The sequence below is a fragment of the Passer domesticus genome, chromosome 4 (assembly GCF_036417665.1).
Source record: "Passer domesticus isolate bPasDom1 chromosome 4, bPasDom1.hap1, whole genome shotgun sequence".
Lineage (NCBI taxonomy): Eukaryota > Metazoa > Chordata > Aves > Passeriformes > Passeridae > Passer > Passer domesticus.
The window spans coordinates 14,194,747-14,217,981 of NC_087477.1; the positions used below are offsets into that span (position 1 = coordinate 14,194,747).

Below are 23,235 nucleotides of genomic sequence, written 5' to 3' on the forward strand. Positions count from 1 at the left end.
AGGTGCGGCTGCATGGGCAGCGCTGCAGCTGGTGCCGGGCACGGTGAGCCAGGCCAGGGGCACGGAGGGAAGCAGAGCAGCCAGCCCCGCTCACCCTTTTAAGAGGCTGGCTGCTTTAATGACAGAGCAGAGCTCGCCAGCAGCCAGCCAGCCACGGCTTTGGAATTGCCCTCGCTGCAGGCACCGAGCTGATGAGACGAGCACAGCAGAGCCGGGTGACTAAAGCAGGGCAGCAACAGCAGAAGGGATGCAGGAGGGAGATGGTGCCTTCGCGTTACTCCCCAGAAAAGCACTGCCATCGCTCTGAACTTAGGGGAGGAGCCTGTGTTTTAGTGATCCTGAGTTGTCCAAGCTCAAACACACCAGCTTGCACAAAGGATGGATGGCTTAGCCAAACCTCATCTGACACTTTGTTTCCAGAGCCTGAAATTATCTTAGAACTGTAAAAGCTCCTATTCCAGTGTCAGTGGAGTCACAGCTCCTTGGGAAATGACAGCAAAAGGAAGCCAAGGCAATGCCAGTGGCTGTCCCTTCATTCCTGGTTTCGATGAAGAGAGTTCAGAAACAGATTTTATTGCCAGTTTCACAGCCACACCTAGGGATGCTCTCAGCCCAGCCCTTACATCAGGAGCGTGGTTGGGTAACAGCCTGATCCCTCCTGGCTCAGACACTGCCTCTTCAGACACTGCCTTTCCTCCTCCAGCAATGAGAACCGGTCCTGGGAAAGCCTTGTGCTCCCTGGTATGGATTGATACTGCAGGGCTGACTGGGGAAAAGCTGCTGTCACACGTATCCCTCTCCTCCTGCTCTGCTGCTGCTTCTCCTCTGCCCCAGGGAGAAAGGGATGAAAAAGGAGCAGTAGGATGAAATTAGTAAGGAAACGCCAGAAGAAATGAGAGAAACCACAAAGAAACACGGAGAAAGGCAGACAAGGGAATCCTTAGAGAAAAGGTCACCTAACAGAATCACACAGGATAACCTTTCTGTGCATATTTGGTGCTATCCTATCAAATTAACCAATACTTGTCTCATAAAGAATACATTAAAACATTGATTAAAAGGATTTCATACCTTATTATATTCTGAAGGAAATGCCTCAGTTAGGCCTATCTTGTGCACATCCACATTAAGTTAAATAAGGGCATTTCTGATCCTGGAGGAAGCAGGAATTACTTGACCTGCCATACGGACAGTGAAGCTGAAGCACTGCTGAATTTATAGATGAAGGTCCTTTAAAAGCAGGTGCCTAAATTCAGGGTCTGAGTTTCCAAAGCACAGAGCAGTTTGCAGCCCCCACTGACTTCAAAGAGTCCTTCTTGGCCACTCACACAGCTTTGGAAAAGCAGGAGAAAAGATAAGGATCACTTTTGATGAAAAGCTTGTGAGTCAGGGCTGGGATGGGAAACGGGGTTAAGTAAAATGAAGGCACATCACAGGCTCAGCTCCACTGCCCTGGTACAGTGTGTGTCTGCCAAATTTATGGTCATTTTGCCATCCCCATGCAAGGAGGCTGTGTTTCCTCACTGTATCAGTAACAAGAGATCAGGGCACCTCCAGCTTCGTTAACCATGTGCTGAAATCCAGCATGTTTTCTTTACAGGGTACACATGCAGCAGGTCAGTGCTCCCTCTTTGATCTTCAACCTGCTCCCTCTGGGATCACTCTGGATGTTGAACTCCTCCACATGTCCCAGAGAACGTGTCACTATAAAACAGGAGGACCAGAAACAAGGAAAGTACAAATAATCCCACTCCCAAACCAATATATTCACTCCACATCTCTAATTACAGACAGCCAGGAGAGATCTATAGACCTTGTGCTGGAGACAGGAATGTTTTTAATTACACCTGGTCCCTAGCAGGTAGCCAGCTGCTCTCTCAAATTAGCCTGGTATGGTTTTTCCCTCCTCCCCGGATACATCTCCAGAGCTGCTAATGCTGAAAGCAGCTACAGCCTGGATTAAAATCCCCGTGGATGCCAACCAGGACCTTGTTAATACTTCACAAGACACTTTGCTGGACAGGGTCTCACCATTGCTAAAGAGAAATTAACATCCTTATAATACAACTCTTCACTCAGTGAACCTACATGCAAAGCAGTTTACTCAGATGAAAAACTGCATTTTCCCTTCCCTTCATGTTATGAAAGGGCACAAAGGTTCCCATCTAACATTCCAGCTCCTTCCAGCGGCAGCAGAGTAAAATTCCCATTCTTTGAAGGCAATATGATTTCTGGGAAGAGGGCACGAAAGCACCTCAGCATTCATCACTTCCAAGACACAACACAAGGAAGCACTTGTACTTGGGTTAGCCTGAAGTGCATGCCCAGGGGCCTCGCTTAAAGCAGGCCCGGGATTCCTTATGCAAGTGTTCATCCATGACTGGTGTTGAATTAAAACCTGTCTGTTAATTTGGCACAGTATTAGCTATGACCTTCCTGTTTCCTCATGGCACGGATGCTGCAGAATGACCTTCAGCCATGCTGGCAGGAGCTGCCAGTGTGCTGGGAAGGTTCAGGAAAGGCCAAGTCCATGTGTATGATGGGTGTCTGACTGCTAAATGATCCTGTTCCTAATCCTTCATGCTCCGAAGAGGAAATAAAATTTCAAGCTAAAAAGTAAATTCTTTGTTTTTGAGCATAAAATGATTATTATTTTCAGGAGGAAAGCCAGTGCCACCCAACCTCGGCCATGGATCTGGGAACTGACAGCACAGTGTCCTGTGCAGGTGGCTCAGTGACCAGGCTTGGCCAGGCAACACCGCTCGGGGTGGAAACGGTGTTGGGCTTTTTTATTAATGCTTGGACATGTGACTGAATATTTCCAAAGTTTCAAACCTGAAGCTTTTTCATTTCTTCCAGAAGTATGCTGGTCTTGTGAGCTGGGCTGGGAGCAGAGATGCAGCATGTCATCACCACCAGAAATGCAGTAAAACCTAAATAAATTGACTGAGAGTATTTGGCATGGCCTAGGTCTCTCTTTGCAAAGGACAGACACTCAAGGTTTTATTATGTCCTGCATATCAAGGGGAACACAATCATTTCCCATGTACTCAAGAGTAAATGAGAACAGAATCAGACTCCACAGTAATTGAGAACTGGTAGTGAACTTGCTCTGTAAGTCTCTCTAAGCCCCAAGCCACCCATCATGCAGACGGTATTAATTTTAAGGGGATAAATAATGCAGAGCAAATGAAAAAAAAATCCCACAGTCAACCCACAACATTCCAGAGCTATTTACTGTGTGGGGTTTTTTGTCATTTGATAGTTTTTTTAACAGTTTTAAACACTGTCCTCTTGATTCATGAGTTTGGTCTCCAGTGAATGCCAGGAGGTTTTTACAAGACCAGCAAACACTCTGCTATTATATTATTTTAACCCCAGCTGTAGCAGTGGTGATCTGTGACAGTTTGATAGCTGCTGTATATACAGAGCTGGGGCTTGGATTTTTTTTTCCTTTCCCCCCTTTTTTTTCCCCTTTTGGTGAGAGCTGGGGCCAAGCCATGGCAGACAATCTTGTAACGTGCCGATTTGTTCTGCTGGCGTCTCTCACCCTCAGCTTGTCACATGCACTTTTCAGCATGCACTAAAAAACTAATCAAAACAATCCTGCAGCGTGAAAGGTGCAGGCAGCGACTTCCTGACACTTGTCAGGAATTGCCATCACTGGGAATTCTCATGCCCCACCACCCACCCCAACTAACCTTCATAACAAAACAGGACTCAATGCCTTCAGAAATGATTCAGGTCAGAGCAAATGTTGCCCATGTTTTATCACCCGGGAAACTCAGAAACTTTCCAAGAATGAAGTTATGGGAGCGGGGCAGGCCAGGGAGCTCTGATGGACTGTCTCCCCTAGACAAGGAGGCCTCAGTGTCAAAGCAGCACGTCCAAGGGCAGGCAGAGCGGGGAGGAAAGCGCCCTGAGAACCTGCAGGACACTGCTTACAAACAGGTGGCTGAATGCTAAAGAAAGACACACAGAGAGAACAAGCAGCAAGACACAGGCATGAATGGAATATATTTTACAGCCTGGCATGAGGAATTTAAGGAATTAAGACGGTTCTTTTTTGTTTCCCAGCTTAGCAGAAATATCCAGGCTCTAATTATCATTTGTCTTGCTGATGGAACATAAATCCCCAAGAATCCCTTTCTGGGGCACTCTGTAGTCTTTGACTTACCTGACACCCAGAAAGAATTTGATTTTTTGCCTGACATCACTGTCAGCAACAAAGAGAAACCAGTGTTAAGAGGTTTTAGCTTCCTTTGTTGATCTTGGCTTACACAGTTTGAGGACTGCAGGCAGATTGGCATTAAACAAAAAAGTCCAATGTGCTTTTGCCCTAAATTCCAGGGTGCTACTCTGTGACAGGACTGCTGGCAGTGACTCCTCTCCCTTCCTCCAGCACATGGCCTCTGGCCCCTGTATCCAAGGGCTTGATCCTGCAAGGCTGCACCCGCTGTCCCCACACCAGCACCAGGGTAATCCAGAGCATTTCAGTGCAACTGCTCACACTCTTAAAGCTGATCATGATCTGAAAAGCTTTGCTGGATCAAACCAGAATATTTGGCACTGGGTAATTCAAGAACCACTTATTCTGGTGAATCATATTCTACGAGCCCTTTTGCTTGAGCAGCCCAGCAAACGCCCCCAGTAAGAGATAAAGGCAGTGAAACCACGGGGGCAGCGATTGCCAGACTTTGGGATGGGCCAGAGCTAGACTGAAACCTAAATCATTAATTTTTGGCTTGCCTTTGGCTACATCAGTACTTGTGAATAAAGGAAACCTCGCGACCTCCAGGCCTGAAGCAACTCACTGAACTGCTGGAGACTCACTGCAGGATGCTGCAAGGTGAGCACTGACAAAACTTCAAAACTCTGTAGCTCAGGTTTCAAGGAAAATCTCCCTCTAATTCACCTTTGTTTCTCTTAGAGCCCAAAAGGGTTTAAACACAATGTCAGGTGAAAGATCTGCAGGGAGTTAAAGCCCTGCTGACAGCCTGACTTTAATCCCCAGTGGTGCAGGATGTGTTTGGGTCTTGGCTCTGGAGCTCTGGCTATTCCAGCCACACCCCATTAGCTCAGGCTGTTTCCTCCACTGGGTTCACAGGAATGTGACTGAGAATAAATCTAACAGCTAGAGAGAAACCTTCTCTTTACATCTCTAAGCCCTGATGGAGTTTAAGCACAGGATTTAAAGCAGCTCACTCTGTTGTTCCAGTGCCCTCTGGCACTCCACATTGAACGAAGGAGCCAGGTTTTATAGCATAAACAAAGCAGGTTGCTAAACAATTGAGCTGACAAACTGGTTGGAAAGGTTGTGCTTCCAATCTGGCAGAGGCAAGCTGGTCCCTTGACCTCAGCAACAAATACTGCCTTTTCTTTTAGGAAGAGACGTCCCCACCACCCTCCTGTCCTGTGCTCGTGTCAGGTGTTAAAGGCAGGTGATGAGTACTCTTAGAGATCAGGCCCTGATCAGGAATCCTGCTTGGCCTAACCTTAAAGCATCTAGGCTAGCAGTAAAGTCAAGGCATTTTATTGTTTGTTTTTTTTAATGCTGGGGTGTAACATGGGGACAGCTCTCAAGGATCTTCTTTCAAGTCTCTACCCCATTCCCTTCTCTTACTCTAAAAGAAGGAACTCGCAAAATATCTGGATATCTGCCTAAGGAGAAGAACGAGAGGCAGAGCTCAGGAACTGGCAAGAGCAGCATAGCTGTGCATGATCACAGTGAAATCTTCCTAAAGGCCACCAGTGTATTCCTTTCCTGGAAAACTGTTGTAAACTTTAGTCATTCCTGCCTTATGGAAGCATCACCACACACCACCTCCTTTCAGCATGAACTGTGACTGCCAGCAAGCAATCCCAGCAGCAGCTATTACACTGCACTCTTCATTTCCCTGGAGGGAAGCTGGAATGGCAGTGATGCTGAAAAATAAAAATCTTCTCAACAAGCAAATTTGATCTGTAGTGAATCCAGCTTGGAATGCTAGCCCCTAAGAGCAAAGGTTGGTAAGGAACCTGAAATGTGACAACATGAACTCCAAGCTGGCAAATTTAAACCAGAGTCATTTTCATTAAAAAGATAAGATCCTTCAGACGTCTTAGGCAGCTTATGGTAACTAGGAACCCTTATTCATTCTTTTAAAAAGCTATTTGTTACAAAGTCTCATTCACTCCCCCCACAGAGGGGTGAGTCAGATGAAAGATGTCTGTCTGTTAAGCTCCGTGACAGCAAACATGTGAATGACTTTGAAATTAATGCAAGACTCTCTTACATCCACCCTAACTATGAAAAAACAATGCTCAGCTCTTAGGCCTTTTCTTTAGGTAAAGGTGAAGCACAACTCTGGTGCCACCCTGGAGGCGAGGGGCAGAGCTGGGAGTGCAATGGGATCTCCCACGTCTGGACTACTGCAGAGGAAGGCTGCAAGGGTCAGTGACACCACCTCTGACCAGCACGGAACTGGAGCTACTGGCGTTTGTCACCCACCAGCACGCTTTGCAAAATGTCAGTTTTCAAAAGCAGTGTCACACGAAATGTCACTAATGAAATAAATGTTCAGAGGCAATACACTCTGTCAGCAGTAAGCAGTGACTTGCTGAATCATTTCTGCAGATTCCCGTAATGCCCTCTGGGCTGATGCCGACTGACTGACTGCCTGATGCCATACCTGGAGATTCCTGCTGCCTCAGGGCCTGCCTCGGATTTTGCTCTGCTTTTATGGCAGCAAGCACTGCTGGTTCGTAACCCACCTGTTTGTATGAGATACAACCATGCAGATAACAATGAGCAATAATTCCAAGCCAGAGTCCTGGTTCCTGCATCCAGCACACCTCTCTGCAGGGCATTGCTCACTTGTAAAGTGTTTGGTCTTAATCCCCTCACTCCAGCACTGCAGGACTAGACCTGATCCAAAGCACCCACTGGGCAGGAACCAGCTCACGAAATTGACCAAGCCATTTGTAAAAACAGATTTAAGACATTTCAAAGGAGTTGCTCCAGCCTGCCACCTGCTAAAACTGAAATTCGGGACTGGTCATTAGCGCCAAGTACAGCTGACACTGCTGGACCAGTGTCCATTATCTGACTGCCCGTCCCTCAGAGGCTCTGACAAAACTGGGACAAGGAACAAAGCACCTTTCACCCCAGAGCATGTTGTGGGTCACAAGGTCATAAAGACACAGCTCAAATTAACATTTTGTTTGCTGCTAAAAGGTTCAGGGCCCTGGAAAACAGTGCTCTGCTCATGGCCCAGATCAGTACTGGGAAGAATAAACAGGAGCGTGGGCAGCACTCAGCAGGCAGCTCAGGCCTGCAGGCTTTACTCACACGAGCAGTCCTTACTGTCTGACTAGTCCCACTGCAGCCATGAGGGAGGGGTGTCCATGCAGTCCTGCAGAAGGAGAACAAGAGCCCTTAGCCATGGAAACTGTGCTGAGACATGCATGGGGGATTTTATCAGCCACTTCTTCTCTTGGGACTTTGCTGCATTTCCCAGTCCATCCCTTTGTTTTTCCTTTAGTGCTTGATTTTGTCAGTGAGGCAAAAGCCCTTGGAAAGGTTTCCTCATGTCCCACACACATCACAGGCTGGATGTGGTGTGCAGCAATGTCACCATAGAATCATTTAGGCTGGAAGATCGTAAAGTCCAATCTTTGCCTGATCGCTCCCTTGTCAACTAAACCATAGCACTGGGTGTCACATCCTCGAACACTTCAGGGATAGTGACTCCACCACTTCCCTGGGTGGCCCATTTCAATGCCTGACAAACCTTCCAGTGAAGAAATTCTTCCTGATGCCCAGGCTCTGGCTGTTCAGCTCTCTTCAAGCTGCACCACCACTCACAGGGTCAGTCAGCACTTCCTGCTGCCCTCCTAAACAGCACAGGGAGAGGAAGAGACTCTTGCTTCCCTACTTCCATCCACAGACCTGTCTGAGCTGCAACTTGCTTTTTGTGACACACTGGCCTTATGTATGTAAATTATAGAATGAACAAAATACCCCAAGAGACAAATGGGCAATATGCAGAGCAAAACCCAACTCCACATTGTTCCTCACTGGTTGTGTCTCAGCACAGCTCCCTTTTGGTTCACTCTGAAGGCATACATGTGCCCACACCCACCCACACCCATTCCTACACCAGGAGCTGTAAAAGCTTCCAGCCCCTTGGCTTATGATTTATCTTCAACTGCAAAGATATGAAGCACGGCACAACGCTGTGTTTCTCTGGGCCCTCCTTTGCAGCAGAATTGCTTTATGGTACCTCCTTTATGGTTCTTTGTCATGTGTTCTTTATTCCTGGGGAACCCTGTGAGTACTGCACTCAGAAGCGCTGCAGAATCCTCAGAGACAGCAAAATGCTGGAATTCAAAGTGATTTCCAGCAGAGAGCTCAAGTTAAGCAGGGAAACTTTCAGCCAAGGGCCTACTGGGATGACAGGAGCAGACCAGTGTCCTATATATTCTCACACTTAGGGAGAGCTATAGGCACCTGGGGTCTCTATTACCTAGACTTTCAGAGGCACTGGAATTATAAGCCACATTTGTAGTGCTCATGGCGGCAGCCCCATCCCAGAGAGAGAATAACCACTCAGTCACTGAGGCAGAGGTGAAGCAGGAAGATGAAGGAATACTCTGGGCCTGTGAGCAGAGCCCCATCTTCCAAGCCTTGGATGGGAGGGAGAATGATGAAGAATCTTTCCTCTTTTTAGCTACCAAAGGCTCATTCTTGGGTGACTGCAGCTGAGGAAGGCAATATTTTCTTTTCTAAGAAGCAGTTCTCACCATCTACTCAGCAGGAAAATCTGGGCTGTGGTTACAGCAACCAAAAGTACAAAGACATTCCTCTGAAAATTAGAGAGAAAGACGTTGTATTTTTCTTTTAATTGCCTTTTCATACCTACAGTGGCGCAGGGTATTTTGCAAAGTGCACCACACATGGCAATCAAGGCTCACAACATCCCTGGCCTTAGGAAGGGCTGTCACACGTACTGCCTGCACAGAGAAATGGCAATTCACAGCAGTAAACATCTTGCCTCCCATCCCACAGTGAGTATGTGGCACAGACAGAAATGATACCCAGGCACCCTGGCCCTCTAATAGTTGCACACGTACTAATCAGGCTTTACACATGTAACTAGAGGCCTTTAGTTAAATGTTGTCTATGAGAAAAGAAGGATACTGCTGATTTTTTAACAGCAGATATTAATTATCCTTTCCTTAATCTTCCATGGGGATTAAACAGTGAGGAATAATACTAGCTACCTTACCCCCAAATTTAAATGTGGAGTGGTGAGAGTTTGTATTTTTCTATTTTTCTTTGCCCCTAAACATTCCCCTGAAGGGTTGTTGTGTCTCTGCAGAGCACGAGGTAATCCCACATACTAACACTGCACACAGGGCTTATTGAAGGGCTCCATATCAGACATACCAAAATGCCTCTTGTCCTCCACAGTGCAGAACTGGAGGCTCTGGATAGATGGATCAGGATAGATGCTTCCCCTCAACCACCCACTCAGGCCAGGCTTAACCTTCACACCCTGCCATAAAAGGCAGCACAGACCTTCTTAAAACAATCCAGGAGATTTTACCCTTCCTACACAGACATGACCACCTCTCCTGCCTGATAAACTGGCACCCCATGTCACCTTGTGCTTTTGTCTAATAAATAGCCAGGGCTGAAGTCACTGGGATTTCTTCCTGGAGGGGTAAGGGTCACCCACTGCCTTGATTCCAGGCCTGGAGCAACATCACTTGCTCATGTCCTTAATGACATCATGAAGCTTGTGCCTTTAAAAGACTTCTTAAGAGCAGCAGGAAAAAGAAATGCCTGGGAGGTTCCAAAAATTCGTGTCTGAAGGTTTAATAGGTTGATTTATGGGTCTGGGTCTCTCCCACTGTGGCTCTAAGTAAATGTTCAGTTAGGATTTTGTGAAGGGCTGGTGATCATTTCCTGCTTTGTCAGCTTTACTGAACGGAGCCACTGCTGTTCCCCTTCCAGAAACAAGGCCTCTCTGATAAGAATAACTTGAAAAACAAGAGCAGTTCAAATTCCAATAGCACTAATTCATCATTAAGCTCAAACTCCTTTTCATGCCATCATTCTAAAAAGTGTATGCCAGACAAGGAAGACAGAGCTAAAAACCACGGAATAAAAGTGCTTGGATCCTGAACGAAACACAAATGTGCTGTATTTGCACTTGGTCACTTTTTAAAAGGTCACTTTTTACCCAGCAATGTCCAGGAAGAACAAGGCAGGGGGGGTTTCAGGTGATGAACATAAGGTCCTTCTGAGGATTTAGCATGTGGAAGTGCCAAAATGCCTTGTGCTTTCTACGAGTTCACAGCTCTATTTCCACAGTGTGGTTGTGTCTGAGCTGTGAATACAATTTTCCCTACTCTCAGCTGGGCACAATGTGCGGCAGGCACATCCCAGGGTGGGACATTCACAGGAAACCAAAGGACAAGGGGGCCCTGAGCTTTACCGGGTTAAAAGGAGGGCTGGGAAGTGTCACAACCGAGCCCGTGTGGATTTTGCCCAATATCTTCTCTCACAAAAGCTGTTTTTTGAAATGTCACAGGGAACCTCAAGCGTCCTGGAATTTACCAGCATCATCCAAGAGGCACTTGGATGTGTAAATAAAGTAGCTGTGCACTTAGTCCTGGCTCCCAGCATGTAACCCCTGTGTAGGAACAAACGTCGTCAGCTCCGATAAGGACACGGGCTGGTTACACAAAGGTGAGTGGCCCCACAGACGCACGCTGTGAACCAAAGGAACTTTACATGGTTTAAGGGCACTGCTCAGTTATACTACTGTATCATCCAAGCCTAAAGCAATCCAAATCTACCATAATCCGAGGAGTTTGGGTTTGGATACATTGGGTACGTGCATGGGTCTTTGGAGGACACCTCATGTTGACTTTTAAGAATTCCTGCTTGGAGAGTGTCACATGTAGCGTTCCTCATGCTGAGATGACCGGGCCAGCATGTGGCCTCTGAAGCCCAGACATGAAATTAAGCAAGTGCTCCTCCACGAATGCCTGAAGAAGCTGCATAACCCAACCAATTCAGGAAAAACACAGCTGAAGGGGCGCCAACAGTGCATTTGAAATACAGAAAGATAAATAACCTGAAGGACAAGTGACCACAGGTAAAAGAGGTGTGAAAAAGGCAGGGGAAAAGGTACAGAGCAAGCTGGTGAGCTGTTGTGAACCTTTCCAAAGAGAAATCACTCTAACTAAATTAATAAAAAAAGCCACATCTTTTTCTCTGATGCCCAAATATCCAAGAACAAAAAATGACACTTGGGCTTTCCTGGCTGCACCTGAAAGGCCCCATCACAAAACTCTCCTTGAAGTGCTCCAGGGGAACTGGAAAAACAGCAAAGAAATGGCAACATGAAATCAAAAGCTGAGAATTATTCACACTAAATTGTCTCCCCTCAGTTGTCACTCCCAACCTCCTGCTCCAGCAAAGCCAAGTCAAAAAATGCCCTGGAAACAAACCCCTCCTTTTGTTCTCTGAAGACTAGAAGTCTTTTTATATTTAAATGAAAATCTGTCAAACTAATTATGTGAATATGTAATGGTCTCATTTTGTACTCATTAGAGAACATGGTAATGGCCATAAATTCCTCTGACTGAGCGTGTATGTGTGAACATGAATGTCTGGTAACGTCTCATAACCTTCAGGCTGGACCACGGCTTTTGTCTGCGGGTTAGACCTCGTGAGACAAACAAAAGCCCCAGTATTGCTTAAATTAGATGCAAAGTGCTGTGTTACAGCAATATGATAAGCATGATTCTTGAGCACACAAACAGCCCAGGGGAGTGCAGGGACTGTTCCCACCGTGACAGAGACGTGGCCCCCGTGTCGGTCGGTGACGTCGGCCATTGTCCCAGGCCATGTACAATTTTCTGCTCCAGGATAAATAGGCAGTACAGCTGTTGCTGTGGGTTGCTCTGAATGTCCTGTCAGGAGAACATCAGTGGGACGTGGCATTCCTGGCATTTTTTTGGTGCTTTTGATATCCATAGATAAAGAGAAGAAATAAATATGGACCAGCAACATAGAAATAAATGTGTATGTGTTATATCTCATTCATAATTGATATTTTTTCACTCTTTTCTGTTTATCCTTATGTACTGATGATGGGTAACTTTTGAAATAAAACTGGCCTGGCATTAAAATGGATCTCAGTCTGAATTTAACAGATGCAAGGAAAAAAATCTACATGAAAGATCATCCAATGCAACATGCTGGAGCTAAGGCAGAAAATATTGAAGAACATTGATGATTCCGGAGATGTGTTACAGTCTAGGGACAGCAATAACAGCAGCAGCATTTTATAGGGAGAAGTGGGCTCCTGGGCAGGATGAGGCAGAAGAAACAGACTTGTCTCAGCAGACTCAAGCCTGCATTCCTGGTTTTGTTTTGAAACATTATTCTGAATGGTACAAAGAACAAAATGTGATAAACACTGAAGAAAGAGAGAATGAGGCTGAACCTTAGCAGCCCTTGGTCATCTACAGCCTTCCTTTGCTGATCCCACTGTCCAAAACCAAAACCACCCAACTCGGCTTCTTTCCCTTCCAGCTGGGGGATTGTGGGAGCATCCATGCCTGGATCAAGGATCTTATTCTACATCAGAACAGCTTTCAAGTAGAGAGCACAGCAAAGACACAACCTGACACTGAGGTACAGTTAAATGGAGCCAGAGTTTGTGACTGCTCAGTGCAGCTCAGAGGATCCCTCCACAGCTGGCTCTTGCTTTTTGCTTTTTCCAGGCAAAAACCCAACTGCCTTGTGCCTGTAGTTTTCAGGCTGGGAGCTCACAGTCACCTGTCCCCAGCACCTGTGCAAGAGTTCCTGGGGAGAGGGAAGAGGCTAAAGAGGAAGGGAGCACTGCAGAACCCTTGAGAATACCCGTACTGGCTCAGTGAAGAGCTAAACGTGACTAAAGACGTTTAGCCAGGTGCTTGATTTTAATTGCTGTTTTCCCCACCCCACTCCCCATGGTTTTGGGGGTCATTTCCTGGGAAGGACGGCTGCAAAGAGCACGGCTATGACTGAGTAAGCTCCTGATTAAAGCCCAGATCTCTGGTTGCAGCAGCACTGCCGTTTTCCCTGAATGAGATCAAAAGTAAGAGATAAAACATATGAGGAGGTGAAAGGCTAATGGCTCCTGAAAATAGTTCGGTGGTGATAGGACTGAGATTATTTCTTCGAACAACATTTCTCTCATTAAAAGCAGGTAGGTATCAGATTTTAATGACTTGTTTTTTCCCATCTGGGTAGGGCTAGAAAGACTTGACTCCCCTGTTCTCCACAGCTGTCTTTCAGAAAAAATGCTTTACCTGCCTTCTTATCAAGGTTAAATGATACCCGTGCTTGAAAGCAGGATTTCTATCCTTCCCCACAACCTTGGGCAAATATACCTGGTTCTCAGAGAGCTGACAGGAAGGCAAATCCCCTACTGCAAACTGACAGCTGTCAAGTGATAATAAATACCTGTAATAGGGAGAGTTTTATCCCTCCTCCCTGTACCTATCAGCTTTCACTGAAATTATACCCTGCTCCCTGTGATCAAGCCACTGTAGCTGTGTGCCCAGCTTCAAACACAGCCCTGTGAGCACTGGGGGGAAAACTCCTTGGTTTCCTCCCCTCTCCTCTTCATGACATCTTTCAAAGGCCACGAAACTTCCAGTTCCATGATTCCCTCTTGGCCATGAGGGCTTCTCTGCAAATTTTGGTATTTGTTGCACGCTGTTAGGCATAGAAATAGAATACTAAAAGAATACTTAAAAACCAATGCACTGTTTGGGAGAGTTAAATACAACTAACTTCTGAATGTCTCACATCAAACCTCTTGAAACATTCATGTAAATTTGCAACTTACAAGTCCTCATCTTAAAGGAATTAAAAACACTTTAAAACAATCCACCTTGCTGAGTCACAGGGAGAGGTTGAGCAATGTGCAGGAATGAGGTCTCAGCCGCTTGACAGCAGGAAAAAAAAGGTTAAGGTACGGGGAGAAAATAAACCTGCATTTCAGAAGGGAATTTCCAGAGGAAAGGAAGAAGTAAAACCATTCAGACAGACTGACAGACAGTCTGTTCCTGCCCCTGCTGACAGAATAAAGGCTCTTTCAGCGCTAAGCCTTCCCCATGGCATGCCACTTCACACTGGTGAACAGGAGACAGAGTTCTTATGTGGCAAAATCTTCCCTGGAGCACAAGTTGGCATGTCTCAGTACCACCAGTGATGCTGAGCTACCTGTAACCTCAGAGAATCCAGTCCCACCACTTCATGATGCAGCAAAACCCCTCAGCCAGGACAGAAAAGCTCCGGGGTCATAAGAAAACAATGGGCACAACAAATCAATCCACTGGGATTATTTACATCAGTTATAACCTTGGCATTTGTAATAACAAGGCAGAAGTGATCTCTGTTTCATTGAGGGCAATCGAGTGGTTGTACATCCACTGGAGATTTTACCGACCTCATGTCAAACACAAGTTCACACTTGATTTGAATGGAACAAGATTTTGGCAATTAACAATAAATCACACACATGGGCTCATGTCCCAGTGCAGAAAGGGAAACACCTCCCCAAACCAAACACAAGCCGAGTTCTACAAGGCGCTTTCTCCTTCAGCAGGCATCGCTCTGGAGCAGGAATCCCAGCCCCGTTCCCGCTTATTCGTGAGTGCGCGCATGCAGGAGCGGTGAAGAGGCTCGGGAAGAATTTCTTTACCAGAAAAAACCCAGCAGCCCCATTCCTGAGCCGCTGTTGCTATGGGCCCGCGGGGTTCACAACAGATGGCAGGAGAGCCATCCCCGAGCCCGGCTCTGAAGCTGTCCACTCAAGCATGCCATTCGCATTCCCCGCATTCCGGCGGCCGGTCCCCGCCACACCGCGCCGAGCCGCGGGGCCGGGATGCGAGAAGCAGCGGGAGGACAAATCCTGTCGGGATACGGCATTTCGGTACTGAGAGTTTCACTGACTAGGAGAATGTGGTTTGCTGACCGGAGGCTCGGTCCTGGACATTGTCTGTTCCTGCGTCTTTGTAGCGGTCTGATTGGGCACCGAAGCCTGATCCAGACCCCGATGCAGGGCTGGGCATCTTCCTGCTCCCTGGATGAAGGAGGCAGCAGCCTTCAGGATAAGGGCTTGAGGTGGGGAAGGCTGGACCGAGGCAGATATATCCTCTTTGCTGCAAACACATCATCGCATCCTAACCACTTGAGGGGAACACAGTTCAGAGCCAGGGCCACGGCCAAAAAGGATTCACGGTCCAACGGGTGTTACAAAGAGCTGAGAAGCATAAGAGAAAGTGAGCAGAGAGAAACCAATGTAAAGATGGACTAAGAGAAGCTGCAGGTGGGCAAAAGCATGATTTAAGAAGCAGAGATGTCCAAGTGTATAGACAAGGGACACCAAATGCAGCAGCCAAAGACTTCAAGTACAGGATTCTCTGCCCTGCTGCTCCATCTAGGCTGGAGTAGGGCAAGATTACCTGCAGGAGCCCCCAAAGTATGCAAAACCTTGTTGAGGGCTGAACTCCCCATTCCCGGGGAGTTCATGGTCCCAGACTTCCTCTTGTGTGCTCTGCAAATCCCGCCTGGGAACCAAAGCGCGCCTCTGACTCCCAGCAAAGCTCTTCCAGCTCCCAGGGCACAGCCAGGCTAAGGAAAATGCACCCTCGCTCCCGTTGGACACTTAATGGCAGCGTTCTGGTCTCCTACACCCAAACAACAGCCGGGCTGGCTCTGCAGTGAGGAATTTGAATGCGATTTGCCTGTCGCTTGCTGATCACACAGAACGGGGCTCTTCGGGGCTAATTTGCATTTGGCTGCTGGAGTCCCCGGGCTTTCCTTTTCCTGGGGGGTGTTACAGCAAGGATGATGGAGACAAAGGGGCAGATGCTGTGGGCTGGCCGTGTGCAGCTGGCCATCGCATTGTGCCGAGCTGCAGGGCTGCTCCGAGGCAGCCTGGGAAATGTGCTCCCTGCTCCCAGGCAGGCTCAGCCCAAAGCCAGCGCCACTCTCCTCCAGATATGGGACTCGCCTGACCCTCCTAAATGCCGTCCTCCCAGAGCACCGGGGCATAATGTTATTTTCTAGTTTATTTTCTTTCCAATGCAGACATGGAGCACATGCAGCAAGCCTTAAGTTGGAGGAAACAATCTGACTTCTGCTATAAGTCGTTCGGGTGGCTGCATGTGCAGTCTGTTCTGTGCAGGCATGCAGGAAATTTTCCCTCCCTCTCACACACACAATGGTTTAGATTTGGTATTTACGAGCTTAAGTTAGAAATAAAGGAGGAACGAAGTTTCCAGGTGGCTCTTTCTTTCTTTAATCTTTGCTATGTTTCTCCCTCCCTGTCTTTTCTATCAGTCTTTAATCAAATTCCTGCTGTTACTTTTATTGAACAAAGGAGATGCTGGCACAGACCTGAAGTGCCTCTGTACATGGGTTGCCCTCTAAAAGCCAAGTTGCTATGATTTATTACTAAATGGTCCCTGCAGGCTGTAATTTATGAAAGGCAGAAAGAAACGTCCAAGCTTTGGCAACTGAGGTAAATGCTAATATCTGGTAATTCTTCAGCCACTTGGGTTTCTATGAGGTATTGCCTTTAGCCCTTTGAAGGCATCCAAAAGACTTTAACACAATATAGCACACCAGAGAAAACAGTAACATCAGCCTGAGATGAATTTTTTTCAATTTGCTTGAAGGGGGTGACCACCAAATCTCTTTAATTCAGGCATCTTTTCAGATTTCAGATGGGAGGTTCTTCTCACTGCTGCAGCCTGGGAACATGCTCACCTCTGTAGGCGTCAGGCCAGGCACAGGTGGGATCTGTGCTGTAAAGCAAGCTCTTCCTTCATGCTCTGGATCCTTGTCAGCTCGACTGCCTCAGGAATCTTTAGGGATATTCCCATGCCCACTAGTTTTGCCCCAGTATTCCACAAGCACCACTACAACCTGCACTGCCAACTTTCCCTAAGCACACTGGATCACCACAGTTTACATGAAAAACCAGTTACAATTTCCCTTGAAGTGCACAGCTAAAGCTTTGGCCCATTCTCAAAGATAAAACAACCCCACACAAACTTCAAACTGAAAATATCCTAACAGCAATGAAGCAGCTAATGAGTTTAAAGATTAGTTAATGGGTTTACTAAAGGAGTTCATGTGTCAGAAAATAATCAAAATCAAATCCAAGTTCAATGAGCTTAGTTTTATGATTCATGACCAATCTAGAAGGGTGGATAGGTATGTGTACAATATACGACAGGTCTCCAAAGAATGCAAATTTGTGCAGGCCCAGCTGGAGCTACAGTGATTGCCAGCACTGGAGCTGTACTAATTGCCATCTCTCGTGAACCAGCCGCTTCCCCATTCTCTCCCTGCTCCCTGCACTGTTGCCATATTGATTGAACAAGATCACATCCCAGATTGTGGGGCTGGTCCATCTCTGTCCGCCAGTGACGTAAAGCGTGTGCCTGGTTTGCCACCCACTTTAAACAACTCTCAACTTATAAAAGCTGAAGGCCAAGAAGAGTGCCACGAACTTGAGCACGGATTCTTCCAGACTACAAAACTGCAAACTGCACTCCACCAACCACGGTGTGGACGTGAGTCAGAACCCCTGCTTGGAAGACTCAGCGTCCCAAGTGCATGGCATCGATATTACCCTTGGACACCGAGGGTGGGGATGCTGCACAGCTCTGGAGGCTCTCCTGTGAGCTCCTGGCACTTTTCTAGCCTGAAGCCTGAGAGCTTTGCTTAAATCGCCCGGCAGCCCCCCAGTGACAGACCCTGAGCTGTACGATGCCCGTGAGGTTTAGGCCGGAGCGGGTCCCTAAGAGCCCCGGCCCGCGTTGTCCCCTGCCGAGGCCGCGCCCGGCGGGCTGTGCCGCTTACCTGGGGAGCCCCCGGAGGCTGAGGGATCGCCATGCCGCCCGCGGGGAGCGCGGGGCCGGCAGCGGGAAGGGCGGCGGGCCCGGCCGCGGCGAGCTGCCGGTGCAGGTGCTGTGCGCGCAGGCACCGCGGCACCGATCCCGCAGCACAACGCAGCAGGCTCGCTCGGCACAGGCAGCTCGGATTACTGCCCTCCTACCCGGCAGTCGTCAGCAGGCCTGACAGACAGGAGCAGAGACCGTGAGGAAAGGGGGAATGTGCTGAGTGAAAGTGCCAGTCAGCGCTGCCCCGGCTCCCCGCAGGTTTGGGCTTGGCCCCTCTTGTAATTAACACTGGGCTTTGCGGGGAGAGAGGAGAAAATTAACTATATCCAAGAAAAAAAGCCTTTACAGCCAGCCAGGAACGATCTGTTGTTTCTCTCAAAGTTCACTCTTCACATTGCAATTGAAAAATTGGGATAAGGGTGGGGGATAAAAACCGTGGAGAAGAGGTGCAGCAAGGATGTTGGTCCCTGTTGCTCGCTGGCCCCTAAGCTGGGGCTCAGCAATCGACTGCAGGGCTGAAAAAAATGCCACAGGAGAAGGCTGTGGGTACCGGATGAAGTCCATGGAAATAATCCCAGAAAAGCACATGGCTCTCAACCCACTGGACCCATCCTGCTACAGAGGAAGTACCGGCACAGGGAGGTTCAAGTGCTCTATACCCAGCCAGGCTGCCTTAACATCCAAGAGAAAGCTGAAAACATTAAATATACATTGAATATATTAAATTGACATGCTTTTCCTACCAGGAGCAAAACGGTTCATTTCAGGCCAAACAGAACACACAATTGCATTTCCATTTAGCCCTAAATAGTTCTCCTTTCCAAGCTGGCTGAAAATTCAAAATATTCACTATCTCACCCATACTTTTCACCACATTTTCTCTACTCCAATGTCCCTTGACTTCAAGTAAAGGGAATACATCATCCTCTTCCACACGGTTACCTTCTTGAATGCTTCCACTCATCCCCTGACATTTCACTTGACAATAGTAATACTTTTTAAAAACTTGGTAAACACAAAAGCCTAAGTGGTAACTCTGAGCTAACAGTCTCTTTTCAGCTCCTGAAACATGTATTTTTTAATGACTATTTCTGATTTTCATTTCCTTGTGCATTCTCAATAGAAAAAAAAAAAGAAGTTATGGTTTATTATGCAGGTATAACCTACCTAAAAAGTTTTACATACACATACTGAAGATCAGCCCTGCCTCCCTTTAATGCCCAAGTCAGGCAGGAAGCTGAAGAAAGGGGGATTAGGGAAAAAAAAACATTCTATATTCTTTGTCCATCTGTGTTTGGGTGATTTAGGCTGCTCTGCGCTACACACAGGAAGAGTTGTGCATATAAAAGACCATTTGATACTGTCTGTGCAGTGTCTGCTCTTCATTGTTCTTTTGTCTGAGATATTCCATGGATCCAGCCCTAAGGGAGAAACAATACCAAGGGATTTGGATGACCTGTACAAGCCCATTCATAAAAGACGTAAAGGAGTTACAGTAATCACTACACCCTAACATCTGTTTTGCTGAAGTAAATCCAGGCAAACACAATTTATATCAGTAGGATTACATCAGTGTTCATTAACCTCTCCTGACCCCACCTCCCTTTCAGAGGAAACCTTGGACCAAGCAGGAAAAGCAAGGAAAAGATTTTGTGAAATTATTTTATATTAGCAGCTGAGCAACTAAATATTTAATCTGGCTGTGGCTGTGTACACATGTACATCTGCCCATATCAATAGCACCCAACCAAGAAACCCCTTATAAATCTATATTTATAGTCAGCTTCCATGCAACGGCAGCTCCTTTACAGCACAGGGATGATGAAATGCAGCTATTCTCAGCTTTCCCTGCAGCTGCCCAGTGAAGGTGTCACCCTGCACCCCTCTGCACCTGGACAGGTAACCAGAAGCCCTGTCTAGTCCAAGTATTTGCCCTGTGGACTAAAGGTCATCCCCACACCATCCCAGACAGTGAAGGATGCATGGAGTGCTGGGAGAACACATGCTTGTTTGTCTGAGTTTTCATGCTATTGTGATCTGATCCAGCTCCAACCAAATCCTTGGGAAATTCCAAATAAAGGAGATTCACGCTGTAAAAAGTAGTTTGTAGGGCACTGGCAGAGATCTCCCAGCTTTTCCAGAGTCACTTGCTGACACATCCAGCCCCAGGCTGATTATTGCCTGAAGAAGGCAAACTAATCCACAGGCACAGGGTGAGAGGAGCAGCTAATTGGAATAGCAGGGGCTGGAAATTCCTGGGTTCCTAATGCAGCTTCAGCTGAGGGGTCAGACTGTAACATCTCAGAGACCATAGCACATCTTGGTGACTGGCATTTATTTCTTTCCAAGGCATTTGCCCACTGTTCCTATCAGTGACCTAAAAGCTTTTATTCAAAAATTGTATCTAGATCTCCCTTACATTTACTAAAACCCTATCATTCCTGAACTGTAGCTAATTTGTAATACGTAGTAATTAGTAGCTAATAAGTCCTAGACAGTAAGGATTTGCCAGTGATTTAAAAATTAAATTCTGTTCACTTCCCAGCTGCCTGTCCCTTCCTAACGAGACAGGAACTGCAAACATTTTGATGAATGCATTGGAAACTCCTCTATGAAAATACTGATGCTTGAGATACTAAAGACTGACCAGTTTGATCCAAGACACAAGGAAATTTTAATGCCTTTCCTTGCCTGGGCACAGGGTGTACAGGCCTTGAAAATGCCATCCCAACAGTGGCTGAGGCCCCTGGTGGGCTTTGGCTGGTCACACCCATTGGCATTACATGAGGAGCGGCAGACCCCAACCAAAGGCTCGTTTTTTAGTGATAAAAGGATGCACTTGGAAAGAGCTGAGCACAAGGAGACATGAGCAGGAGCATGCTGGAAAGCCGAGGAGGAGTTCACAACAAACAGACACTAGCACTAGACACAGACCACCCTGCCAGCCCTCGAATGCCAGATTTGGCCTCTAAGCTGTCAGTCTTAAACATTCCATGTGCATGAAGCCTTCCTTTCTGCCATTCCCCCGGCCATCAGCACTGAAGAAGCCCCAGCCACACCGCAGAGCAGCTCTTTGGGAAGGCACTCCTGCGCTGCTGCGGGCCAGGGTGTGGGCCAGCGCTAATTCTAATTCACTTCATTCACAAAACTTGGATTTATTCGATGCAATTTTTTGGCACGCTGTCAAATACGGCACAAAATTACATTAGTGTCATAAGAGGAAAGGATTAGTGGACAGACTTCTTTGAAGAATTGTGTTGGCATTTGTCTTTTTGTAAAAATGCCAGCAGCTTCCTCTCTCTCCAGGAATAGCCCATTTTCTCCTGGTCAATGAAGGAAATCACTGCTCAGTGAGGGTCTAAGCCAAAGCCTTTTGGAGTCTGTGGGAATCTTTCCACTGATTTCCATGGGCTTGAATCAGCTCTGAGCTGCAGATGTCAGCACAGCTGACATCTTCCTCCTGCCCTTCCACACCTCCATAGGGTCATTTATCAGGTGGACTGGGAGACTTTTCTCCTGTAGTTTTTCCTAAAGCCTTAGTTATAGTAATTTGCTGCCAAACCAAGAACAGCTCTGTAGCTATGGTGTAAGTGCAAGTATTCAGGATGTCTGGGTTTAATTCCTGATCTTGCCATTGAGGTGTTTAAAGGAGTTGATTAGAAGCAGATCTGTCTGAAAACACAGCCCTGGCCCCGGGAGGCCCACGCAGCCCAGCACCTTCTCACTCCCAGCAGCTCCCCCAGGTCTCATCATTCAGGCAAGGGGGCCCAGGGCCAGGGATGTACCAAGAGAATTACCCAAATAACCCAAGTGATGCAGGGAATCTGTAGGGAAGCGTGAAAACAAACATGCAGATTATGGTCATAGCCAAGGATAAGCTTAATCCTTCCTTTTTGTATAGTTTTTTAGCACAACAGGAAAAGGAGGATGTTTTCTATCCCCACTCCTCCTTTATCTGACTTGTACTTTTAGTCTGAGGTTCTTTGAGAAGGAAAACAATTGCAGGCACTGCTAAGCCTGAGGCAGACACAAACTACTACCACTGAAAACAGAAAATCAACCACCTTGAATACTGATCTTCACTACAATATTGTGTATACCATATAAATAGTACTTGAACAGGCTTCTTGCAGTCGCTGGTGTCAGAATGACTGGATATATGCTAAGAGCACACATGTGCATCCTGGAGCAAGCAGTTCTGCTGTAAATCACAGCAGGTTTGAGATTCCTGCTTTGTCCAGTCTCACTGGCTCTGCAAACCCTAGTGTCACCATCACATCCCAATCTGAACACCTGGAAGAGATCTGCAGGGCCCTTGCACATTGGCATGAGCAGAGCAAGGGCCCCGAAACTCTGTTAAATCTCCGCAGAACATTTTTCATTGCTGTTCCACCAGCAAATATTAATAGAGCTTTGTATTAATTAACCCAGCCTGTGGCTGGATCCCTCCACAATGCAGTGTCCCTTCAAGAAGAACACCTGCCACATGCTGTGCCCTCTGCCCGCCCAGAACTCGCAGTGCTGGGGAGTGGCCTGTGGGAGGCTTGGCCACGGCGGTGTTTGTGCTGGAAAGGGTGTGTGGGACTTGTCCCCTGCGGCCCTGGGTCCCCTTGGTGGCACAGCTCCGTGTGCCACCACGCCTGGCTGCCCTAATTGCTGCAGTTAGGGACACGCTGCATGTCCGGCCATGTAAACAGTGTGATGCTCCCGCAGCCATTCCTGCCCACTGACCTGTGCAAAAGCCTATTTTTGGCAAGTGCTCCAGGCCACTGTAGGGGCTGTAAAGCACACAAGGCTCTGCCCATGGTTTGAGCCTTATCTTCAGCTGATGAAGGCATGCACAAGACAATTAGATCAGACTGATACCACTGAAAAGGGTCTTTTTGTAATTGCATCCAACTCTGCTTAGATACTGCAGTTGGAGAGGAAGCAACAGGAAAAAAAATGTTTGGAAAAAATTATGTATTTCACAACAAACCAGCTAAGTCTTATTCTTTTGTAGCTGTAGCTTTCAAACAGTTTTTCCTTCACCTGGTTAAAGATCAACGGAGTATCAAGACCTCTGTAAGGCAGTTTGCTGAGGATAGTAGGCCAGCCTCTCCGCTTCAAAATCCAGCAAACTGGTCTCTCCAGTTTCCCATTGTGATTCACACCAACTGCTCCAAATGGGCAAACCCTGAGCAAAGGGACCTCCCCAGCATCAGCCCGTGAATTCCTCAGGCCTGATGAAAGTGGTGGTTCTCATGCCCATGGCTGGAGACATTT

At 47.2% G+C, this 23,235-nt stretch overlaps 1 protein-coding gene across 3 annotated transcripts in view; it reads right to left on the reverse strand.

Moving 5' to 3' along the window:
* Nucleotides 1-23,235, reverse strand: part of SHROOM3 (shroom family member 3) — a 109,242-nt gene that overhangs the window by 51,909 nt on the left and 34,098 nt on the right. Inside the window, exon 1 of one of the 3 annotated variants that reach the window (XM_064416217.1) lies at nt 17,930-18,089. The exons of the other annotated variants lie outside the window; for them this stretch is intronic. The gene's annotated coding sequence lies outside the window, so the exon portion shown is untranslated. Of the gene's footprint in view, nt 1-17,929; nt 18,090-23,235 lie in introns of those variants that run through there. 3 annotated transcript variants of the gene reach the window in all.